Source organism: Genypterus blacodes, unplaced genomic scaffold, assembly GCF_046128005.1.
Source record: "Genypterus blacodes isolate CSIRO-AG114 ecotype Tasmania unplaced genomic scaffold, CSIRO-AGI_Gbla_v1 ptg000128l_1, whole genome shotgun sequence".
NCBI lineage: Eukaryota > Metazoa > Chordata > Actinopteri > Ophidiiformes > Ophidiidae > Genypterus > Genypterus blacodes.
Genome location: NW_027466930.1, coordinates 1,401,670 through 1,413,796, shown reverse-complemented (window position 1 = coordinate 1,413,796; position 12,127 = coordinate 1,401,670).

Genomic DNA, 12,127 nt, shown 5'->3' with positions numbered 1-12,127 from the left:
ATATCCCAAATACTGTGACTATATTTAACTCCATATATAATCCTGACACAATCATCAATCACGTTGCAGGGCGGCTAACTAGGTACTATTGTTAGAAGCATTGAGGAATAATTAAATGCGGTTTGATTCAGTGAAATAAATTAATGACTAGTAAGTAATTTGGTGCTCAGCGGACGATGTAAGAATGTAAGGCTGCTAAGATACGGCACCTCTGAAAAGCTGCAGTCGCTCCATTTACAGATGGGAACGCACAAGAGCTGCAATCTGAGTTCTCCTTTTTTTTGCATATCAGAGTTTTTCCAGGGTGAAAAACGAGGAACATTGACCCCGGTGGGCTCATTCATCGGCTCCTGTTCTTCTCCCCTCCACCCCCGACCCTCCGCCCTGCATAGCACTGAAATGCAAAGTTACTAATGGTGGAGCGGTCGAGAGGAGCACAGGAATGTTGAACAGCAGTGAAACACGGTTCAGATTCAGATACAATAGCCAGAGATGTGAGTGGGAGAGCGGCTAGATGCGTAATATTTGCTTATGCGCCTCATTAAAAGATGTGTTTCTGCCGTCAGGATGGAATCATGGGGGATAGATAATGTACTGTTTAGGTAATAAAGCTGGATATGAAGGATGAAGGTATAGTTGCGATACATTAAAATGAGGATTTTATGAAGATGTTATGTTAATGATTTAATAGGAAAATAATTACATGGTTTCAACATTTGGTGCCTGGAAATGAAATTAAAGATTGTTGAAAGATTGAAGATGCAACCTGTGAGCTTAACACTGCCTACAAATGATCCTACAATATGTTAATCGGCCTCAAAGTGCAGTAAGTCCTAATGTCCATTTGTTGATTAAAACCATCCTGATACATATTTTTGTTTTGGCGTTCTTGCTTCTCTCTGCTACGGGAGAAGCAGTCCAGCAATTCTGTGAATTCCGTATCGAGTGTAACCTCCATCTCCATGCAAGGCTATTGTGGCGCAATCATGAATGTATTTACTGTGGTCCATTTACAGTGTAGTGACTTGATGTCAATTGTATATCATGTGCAGTAGCTGGAGGTGGTAACACACAGGTAATGGCCTGTGCTCATTCTGCTCCGCTGTTAGAGAGGCACAGGACATCACATTTGGTCTCAGCCAGGCCATTTGCAGTAACGTAGCAGGTTTATTGTAAATAAATGTCTGGCCCTTGGGTGTGTGAAGTCATTTGAACCACAATGACACAGCACAGGTAAGAAAGCACCAAACGCAATCAGCATGAATAAGTGTCGCATGCAGAGTAGCGTCTGATTTCTCTCCTCCATATTTTTGCTCGCTGCTGTCTAATAAACAACTGGGGCGTCTATTTGTAATGTGTCGGCCGAACAAAGCAGAGATTTGGATTTATTTTCTTTCCATTATCCGCCTCTTGATAACAACACAGTAAATTATTTGGTGATTATGGTGTATGAGGAAGCACAGAGTCAATCAGCTTCCAAATAGAAAATGGATGAAACAAATACAAATTGAATATATGCGAATCTGTCTCTGGGGAAGCAGCAAATAGATGCCTGGTCAACTTCTCTTGCATGCTAAACAACTTTTGGACGCAATATTCATAACCCACTCAACAAATGGCATTAGCCAATTCAGTAGACAGCATAGACTGCCAAGGTTAAAGTTATATTAAGAGCCTGTGAGCTAAAATATCTGAGAGAGATTTTCATATTAAAAGGCAAGAAGAAAACGAAGCACTTTGCATGGAGCCTGATTGCGGGAATGGTTGGGAGTCTCTCACAAAGCTTTCATCACAATGCTCCAGTGACTTTGATAAATCCAATCTCATATAGCTCCGTACCAATGAGGTGCACCAAAGTGGGGGACAGGGGCATCAATTCAAGGCTTTCAAGAAGGCAAAGAGGAATGAATCTGGGGTCCTGCTCACCCTTTCGTTGCCTGGGAAATCACTTTGACCTTTGACCGTTTTTTACTGTTTTTACTGACCGGTGCTTTCTTTTGCGCGATGCTGTCCGTCCTGACTTATAGCTGTTTCATACGTGGTAAGTATTCCGGAGAACCCCCTTTTCCTGCTCTGCACGGCGGTGTGATAAGTTTTCACTATTAGCGTGTTCTTGGGTGAAATCCTCTCTTTCATCCATTTTTCTCAAACCTCTCCCTGAGAGCTGGCACGCCATAACTCACTCAGCCACCCATGCTTTGCAGCCGAGCCCAGGAGCTTCCTGAGCGGAGATTAAAGAAGGAAATTTTTAAACGCATGGGGAAACATTGGCTATTCTGAATACTTGTCTAAACTGTCACGGGCAAAACACGTTGGCGGTAATGTATGACGGGCACCACCGAGAATCATACAAACAATACAAACTGGTGCAGATGCCAGATAGGATACGCATGTTGCTTATGGTGTTGTTTTCTGCTGTGGTGATCACTGAGATTGCAAACTGCATCTCCGAGCGGAACGGAAAAAGAAATCTATACTATAACTATCACCAGTCCTGCCCTCTGTTATGAATATACTTCTTTCCATCAGCCGTCAGTGAGGAAACACAGGTCTGCTAAATTAAATCTAGCCTGTTGAGGATAAAGCTATTTTTACCAGCACCATGAGACTGATAGTCAATCCAAGCTGGAGCCGCCTATAAAGAGGGGAGGCAATCTTAGTTCTGAATGGGTCTGAACGCACAATCAGCAATACACTGCACTCCAAAGGAAATAAGGCAACCACTTCAATCCTGACATTGATTTCTTTCTCTCTCCTCTCAAACATTTTTCTTGAACGGTATAGCCGCATAACCTGATATAATACTTAAGGATCTTGCAATGGCCGCCCGTAATTACCTCAGCACTAACCGTAAACTCACATTGTTCTTATGAAAATGAACTTTCAGCATCCGTGGGGTGGCTGAGAGCTTGGAGTTAATGACAGAGCCCACTTGATATCTCTGAGTGCCAAGCAATGTAATATTGCATCAAACCACAAGAGGGGGAGGCATCACCTATTTTATTCCCAATAGCTCAACATCACAGGTTTTCCCGATGATAGGCTTAATCTAACACGCGCCACAAGAATGCCTTTGCATGGTGTGTCGTTCTGCTGGAGAGGAAATTTGCAGCATAGATCAAAACGGACATACTGGAGAAATTACACTGAGGAACAAGTGAGAACAGGGACACAAATCAGCACAGGCCTGCAGAAACAGCCTGTTTTTATAACAGCTATAAACCCAGAGGCTGCCAGTGATATGCTCCGCTGAGCGCAATCTATTATATAAATATGCGCAAATTTAAAATGCATGTCTCCTATCTGCCTGGATCTCTATTTTGAATCCGTAATTTAGATTTGTATGATAAGATGAAAAGGAAAAAGGGCTGAGGACGATGTGCAGTATTACAGTTTGACCAGTAGGTGGAAATACATGCATATTAAGTGGCTGAGTCAGTGCCAAACAAGTTTTACTGCAGTGGAGGAAGCAGTAAGAAACCTTTCCTGTTTTACAATATGAGGTAATGGCACAACTTCAGATGTACAACAGCCATTACTTATTGATACATCAAATAAAAAATAAAATATGCAAATGAACCTATTGTACTCCGCTGGGTTTTATTCCACTGCTGGGTTCATATTTGGTTGAAGTGTTTATGCATCTGCAGGCATAAAGGCATGCTGACATAGTTTCATATGATCTGAATTCAATACAATCCTTTCTTTTTGGGATATATTCCTATTGTTTATATAGTTAATGGAATCGTATGCAATCCTCCCTCAGTACAGTTACAGAAGCCCGTGGAGGTTTAATGGCGACCTTGAACAGATGAACCTCAATCTTGAGAAATGACAAAACACACTTGTGTTTAATGGATTTTTGTGGCTCCACAGCACCATGTTGTAATCAGTTACATCCAGAGAGAGAGAGGGAGAGAGAGAGAGAGAGAGAGAGAGAGAGAGAGAGAGAGAGAGAGAGACGCCTTTGTCCACATGGATGCAGACCCACTTGTTCAGTTTTATGTATGCTCTCCTTTCACTTCTTAAAAGTCGACCCTGAGTGACATTCTGAGGAGGATGGGGTAGCTAACACCGCTGAGATCATATCACCATTTACTATCAGGTATATCAAGTGTACACAGAGAGAGGGGACTCTGTGGAAGAATAAAACCCCCTAGTATTGATCTGCATGACTCTGTAAGCTCAGAGCTCGGCCATATCTCTGTGCTGAGATCACCGAAGTCCACAGGATTACGGTGGGAGACGGCTGCGGCTCGAGTTGCTTGTGACATTTGTTCTGATGTGGCACTTCCTCCTACAAAGAGAAGCGGCTAAGGAACACGGGCTTGAATCAGATTTTGGTTGACAGGTTTATTTGTCACGGTGAGAGGGTGACATGTTAGCGGTTTGATTCAATGTTAATCCCGTGGAGAATACAAGGGATTCAAGCCTGACATCCCTGTGTTACCCTATAACTGTATTAATACAAAACACATTCAGGGACTAATCAGATGAACCTATGTGACCAGCAGCTTCCATGTGCATCAGCAGCTTTTGGAAATTATTCATTACATTTTATGGCTAGTAAGGAAAAAATTTGCACAACCCCAAGACTCCATCTGTCGGGCAGAATGACTGAGTTGAAGCACATGTATTACTCATAAATAGCAATAAAGTACAGATCAACCAAGGGGTGGGGGTGGGAGTGTGTGTGTGTGTGTAGGGCTAGGGGTTGGGGGGGCGGGGGGGTTGCTGGGTGGGCACGGCACAGAGTTATTTGCAGACCTGCAGGCGTGTGTGCTGCATACTGATAAAGCTGACAGCCCACAGTCGCTGTATGAAGCCTGGTGTGCTGCAGCGAGGTGAGAGCTCTCGCTGTGGAATCATATGGAGATGGTGAGCACTAATTCATAAATCCCACCAGGATCAGCGGGATCGATACGGCACACAGATGTTTTTTCTTTCTCTCTTTCCATCCTCCAGGTGAAAATAAGCCATCTGACTTCTCTTCCCGAGGAGGAGCCGACTGAGACACACTTACTCGTTACACAGCAATCAAACGACGGATGACGCAGAACTCATTTGATACCCGGATAAAAAGGCCTTGACGTCTTCAGAATGGGATGATTAAGCCCTGCACTACAAAGTGAAACTGACAACAAAAGAATAGCACTAGAAATTTGTCAATGCACCAAAAGCTTTTGGCAACGCGCGTCGCGAAAAAGAGCAATGGCAACCAGTTGGCAGGAAGACAAACTGTGATTTTGTTCTTCAGCTTTTGAGACAAGAAGAGAAAAAAAATCATTTAAAACCTCTATTTACCAAATGTTGTGCAAACTACTCGACGTGTGACGCTGAAAGAATTTCCTCCAACTCGTTTATTTGCTCTCAGCCATGCAGATTTTTTGGAAAACCTGATGACAAATATGCCTCTGAAGAATATTGATGGGATTCAGTCGGTGCTCTGTGCTTCAATGGGCCTCCGGGAGCCAAAACATCTCACAGGCAGGAAGGAGGGAAAGACGTGAGCTCTCCATCAGGGGAGACAAACTCAGGCAAACTATGGCTTAGTTAAAAAAACAACAACAACAACAATCCGGAGAGAAAGATTTGTTCATCTACTGATAGTTTGCCCATTTGATTGTTTCTTACTTTTCTTCACAACACAACCTCTGATTAAGAGGCTACAAATGTCCGTCCCTTTAAAACGTCTACAGCCCATCTTGTCCTCATTTTGCCTTTAATTTCCTGAGCCGGGCGCCTGCCTATGAGCCATTTGCGGTGCTATCTTACAGCGCGGGCACACGATGGCATTATGCTGGCCCATATGCATCACCTCATCTCGCTGATTCAGTCTCAATGCTATTTTAAATCAAATTATAGATAACAGTGTTTACTGTGGCTTGTACCGAGCAGTGATTTGTGGTCATAAGTGGTCATAACGGCCTAAATGGGCTATAGGATAAACACGGTTCGGGGTTCTATTTTGGTGCAGGCGGAAGAGTGGCATGTTCAGCCACAGTGTGTTTTACTTCCTCACACATACACCCCCGCGCTCCCCCTCCCCCAAAAGACCCCAGGCACACATTTCATCAATCTGCAGCACATATGATCTTATCTCGTGAGAACACATCCTCTCCTTGTGAACATGAACATAAATATCTCTTATGGACAAGTTGTGGAAACAAGATCTAAGTATGTTCTGGTTGGAACAGGTTAATAAAGGTGCCACAAGATTTCACACACACACACACACACACACACACACACGCACACACACACACACACACACTGTAGATGGTGCACGTGTTCTCCACTGTTCTCATTGCTTCAACTGGCAAAAGGTCAAAAGGTCGCCCACGTAGACCTCAACATATTTTTATTATGTGATGATGTTGGTAAGTTCTGCTCGTCTGTTTCACTTGATGCCTTTATTGCCGGGCAGAAAATGTAATTTCGTTCTTGATCGAGGCAGTTATGCAAGCAATAGAGCATTTAATGGACGAAGTGAGAGAAATAGTCAGGGTCAGGCTTTCAAAGACGATACCGGTGGGAAAGCATGCGGTGAAAATGGAACTTTGGAATAGTTTGAAGTATGATCAAAAAGCTGAAACTTGAAGGAGCTGATGGAAAGGCGCCACCAGGAACCTGCGGCTTAAATTTGTTTCAACACAGAAAAACCTCGGCGAACAAAAAGCAGTGACAGATTGATGGCTCTCTCCTGATGATGCTGTGGGTGGCAGTGGTGCAAGGCCTCTCTGAGCTGGCAGAACATTTTGCTCTGGAAACTTGGATTAATATGGGATTGTTAACAATACTTGTCATCCATCCCACAGTTTGCGTGTATGAGGACCTCCTTTCCTTCCTTTCCAGTCTATTACTCCCCTATACGCACATCTGAAGGTGGCAGGTAGAGAATAGATTCCATTTGCAGTCTCCGATTTGAGTGATAGACAATTAAACACACCAGATCTCACTCAGTTACCATGACAGTATCCTGTGCGGTCAGCGCCACGGTGCCTAGAAGAAAACCCCCTCCTGTTCGACCATGCACATCAAACAGGCTGGTTATCACTCTATTTATGAGAGAGTCATCAGGAGCTTTGGACACGAGGGTCTCACTGGACACACTTCACTCGGTTTCATTAAAAGAAGTTATAATACAAATCTTCTTTCTCCTTTCCAGCTGTCCCAACTCCCTCTGGTCATCTGTTCTCATCAAACAATCGCTGATCATTGTATCCAAGAAGACTGGGTAGCCTGGAGCACGGCGCTGGTCTGGCAAAAGCAGCAGCCCAGACATCACATTTTTAAGTTTGATACTGTCTGTGGCTGCCATAAAGCAAAAGCTGCAGTGTCCTGACAGGCCATAAAAGTGTAATGGGTTCACATGGGTAAGATTCTGGTCATAAAAGTGTAAAGGGACCTTACTTGTGTAAAAAGGCCAGCTTAGAGTCAGGTACATGTGTGTGTGTGTGGATTGGAAATGAATGAAGAGTGTGTGTGAGAGAGAGTCGTGCAGGTGAGGAAACTCTGAGGTGACAGCTGGTGGACAGGTGGGGGAATGGCAGTTTGAAACCTTTCTAACACATTTGAAACATCAACTACACTGCATGAATAATTGAGATGGGTTTCTAGTGAGAAATGTTATAGCACAAATCAGGGAGAGAGAGAGGGAGAGAGAGAGGGAAGGAGTGAAAGAGAGAGAGAGAGAGAGAGAGAGGCAGAAATGGGACAAATGATGCAACAAATGAAGCTACTAGAGACAAAATGGAGGTTCATGCAACTCGGAAGTACACAGAGTTAAAAATAAAACAGTGCATAAAAACATTTAATGAGATAATAGATATTAATTTGCAGTTATTCTTAAACTCCTATAATCTGTATTTGTGTCTCATCCCTGTTTCATCCCTTTCTACTTGTGACCACCAATGAATCTACTACATGTCAGACAAAGGATTAATTATAAATTGATGACATCACTGAGTCATAAGATGATAATGACTCATTTATAATATGCTATAACAAACACAAGCCAATTATTAATGCAACATTCTGCAGCTATTTCTCACTCTTTTACGGTGCCAACTCCCAAAAGTCGCAAACAAAATCTTGTGATAAGATAAAAAAAAAAGACCCAAAGTATAAATCATCTGATAAGTCGGTGATAAGCAACAAAGCAGCCAGAACACAGCAGGGAATTCTTTTTTGTTTTTTTGTATTTGAAAGACTTGTTTGTTTGATTATCAAACATCCACCTCATACTGAACCATATAAAATATTCCAGGAAGAATCCAGATAAAACTGGTCTGAATAATGCCATAGTTTGTTGCCAAAGACACTCAGTGTGAGCGCTTTAGAGAGCGTGTCAAACCGCTGCACACACACAATTGCTCTCCTCAGGTTTCTTGTTTGTTTTTGTAAATATCTGGCATAAAAGGATCTCAGTTTTCATTCAGCAAACACAGAAAACCTTGTGTGAAATTAAAAAAAAAATAATTGGTTTAATAAGTCATAATAGTTCAGCAACACAATAAGGGCTTGTTGAATAAGGGCTTAATTCTTCTTAAAATCTGGTTAAAAGGGAAACTTACTCTATATCTTGTATCTAAATTTCACAAATTAAATGCATGATTTTGTTTAAGAAAGCCACAGTGGTGCAGAGGTTTGGCACTGTTATGAAGAAGGTCTGGGTCCTGTTTCCCCAACCATCACAAACAAGTGCTAGGTTAATTACTCCTGCCATTGCCCTTGACCAAGGCACTAAGCTGTAAACCTCCCCTGGCACTCATAGTTAGGATGGTTTAAATACAGAGGAAACATTCGGTGTAATTGTACTATGAGAAATATTGAGTTCAGATTACAGCGTTCCTATAGATTTCCCATTTGAAGCTCCACCAGGGGGCACTTCAAGTACAAGTAGTGATAGTAAAATATGTTACACAGTCTGAGAACCTCCATCTTAACAGAGCAGCTTATTGACAATGCCTTTAATGCACATTAGATTCCCATCTGAGGGCTGCTAATCCAGACTGTCAGACCCCTGTGGGAAAAATGGCGAGGTCATCATTATCATCAATTCTTAGAAAATCAGTTTGCTAATAAAATGGTAAGATTGTTTGTACCGCTAGTAGTCTGGTTACTTCACAAAGGAATGAGTTCACCACTTTGTGTGAACTCCTCCTGCAGGATCCCCCGGAGGAGCTGCAGATGGAGATCATATGACTGTCCAAAGATCCTCCACAAGATCTGTGTCATCCATTTGCCAGCAAGAGAGCAAAACAGGCACAGCAGGACCGCAGTAATCATTTCAGAATAATATCAAGGAAATGCCTGCCAGAGCTTCATTTTATTACAACAAGTGCAAACTAATCAACCACTGTCCCACTGAGAGTGAGTCACAGTCCGACTATTTAATCAACATAAATGGGAGATTATAAAGAAAGCAGGCGCGCTAATACGTCTTCAAAGTCATCATGGAATGCAAGACGAAGACTTTGTCACAGTTAAAGGATTACATTTTATTTCACTCACATCTACTGATGAAGAAACTCGCAGAAAGTATTACTTCTCACTGGAGGGGGCCCTCATTAGCATTAGTGCACACTTTTGCCGAGGCCAACAGTTCTCCAATTATGGCTCCATCTCTCAATGTTGAAATGTAATGACTAAACCATAATCGTCTTCATTCCTACACCCAAATCGACTGTTGTTGTACACCGAGTTTGGACGCAGCAGACTGATGGATGAGAGGCCACACCCACTCAACTTTTGAAGCCGATTATCACAAAAACACAACATGGAAGGTCAAATAACAAAGACTGAATTTGGCTCCAACTTGGTCCAGATATAGAAAATAGGAAATCTGGATGGAAGAGGACAAACACAAGAATCCAGGGAGTAAGAACTGTGATTCTATGTCTTATGGTTCAAAGGTTACAGGCCAAAACGTAAAAGTAGCAACCACAGCGCCACCATCAGGCTGATAGGTACCCAAATGTAATGACCACCAAGTCTCATCTCAAGTGATCCTGCAGCTAATCAGACAGACAGACCCACAAACACGCGAGAGGAAGATCCTATGATATATACAGCATGTGATACTATTGGATGAATGACTCAATGTATGACTGAAGGACTGAATGCCATTATCCCAGAGTCACACACACAACACTGTACATGCTCAGGCTACACTTACAACACACTGTTTACTTTTCATATAGGAGCTGGAATGGAGGGATGCATGTTTCTAGCTCTGTTTGTTTCAGTCCCAAAAGATCAGAATCCAGATCAAAGTGCAGATACTAACAGTAGGATTGAGAAAGCACCACATTTTCAGTGTTCAAGACCTACAGTATATTTAAGGTTCCTGGATCGACACCGGGCCACGCCCTTTCACCATGTGCTGTGTCATCTCGCTCTGAAACAAACAAACCAATCAACAAACTCGGCTAAAAGCATAACAGGGGGCAGCCAGGTTACCAATCTAAACCTATGGCTCAACATATATTGATGTGAGGCTAAGTGAAGCGCTCTGCCATTAAACATATACAGGATACTGGAGCCTACATTGATCAGAGGTCTGCTTCACATCCTGACATTCAGCTGACATTTTGTGGAAAAGCCTCAGCTGTAAGATCAGGATGGAAAAGGTAATAAAACATAAAACATGTTTCATTTTGTCCAATGAATGAAATGAATTTGGGACTGAATGTTCCTTTTCACAGTCTCACACACACACACACACACACACACACACACACACACACACACACACACACACACACAAACAGGCACCTGTACACTCTTGTAAGATTAACAGGATGTTAATCCTTGTTCGGTCTTCGTTTCTGTGCAGACGAAGCCTCTTTCTTATTTTAGCTGATAAAATGTTGTAACAGTGCGAACAACCAAAGCTTTACTTTGTGTTCCTTTTGCACATGAAACCACACACTGTATGTCTGCCGCCCACAAATTACTTTGCACAATAAATTACAACGTTCCAGAGATCACACAAAAAAAATCATTGTAGAGATTGTACAGTTCAGTTGGATGACAGCTGAAGTTTTCTGAGGGAAAAACAACATTTAAGGATTTAATGACAGTCCTTAGGCATGTATGGAACTGCAATAAAGCGCATACATCACCGAGTGACAGCTTGATGAATTGTCACCAAAGTGAAATGTGCTGTTTTTATTTGAGAATACCAATTAAATGTTCCTTTTCATTTACAGTATTTGAAAGGAACAAAGTCCTGCTGAAACGTTACTGAGGACAAAACACAAAAGGCTCAGACATGGAGAATTAGTGTGCGCATACATTGGTTCTCAAACTGTGGGTCATGTCGCAGCTGGAGTAATTGAAGCGCCCCCTGCTGGCACAACAGTAGTATAGGATTATACCAGATGACGATACAAAACCGTTAAACATCTCTGTCCACGGTTAAAACAGTAAAGCGTCCGTGCTGCCAACCTTTGTTAACTGTTTTAGATTCAGCAAATGGACTCTGGACTCTTCTGTGTTGATCTGTGTTGATCTGTTTTCGCCTCCCTTTATCCGGGTAGTTGTTATATATCAGCAGTGCCTCAGGTTTACACAGGGACACAGAGGAGCTGATGAAGGCAAACACATCCCCGCTCTGACCCCAGTCACCTCCCCGTCTGTCTCACACTCAGGCAGGTGGCTGAGGAGAGGGAAAATTTACAACTTGTGTGTGTGAAGATCTGTAGGAAGCTTTTAGCCCCTCTCTTCATCGAGCTGCGGGTTTCTGCACCCAAACACACTTTACACATAACTATGGCAAAAGTGTTATGAAGAACAACCAACAACATGTGACTGATGATGAGCCGTACTGGAGGAAGAAGGAAGCATTAAGGCAAAGGTCTAAACTCCTGCTACTGTGAATGCTGATGCTTCTCAAAACAATCTTAATGTTTCTTTTATTCAATATGTGTGAATGCATCAGATTGAATTTATGTGGAACAGAATAAATCTAATATGAATTTCTCTGACATTAGCGACCCTGGTTGACACATCACCATCGGCCCTTTCCACCCCCTGATTGGACCGTTGAGGGATTTACTGGGCTGCTATTGGTTCAAAACCTGCTGACTGTTGTTGTTGTTGTGGAAAACATCAGAAACGT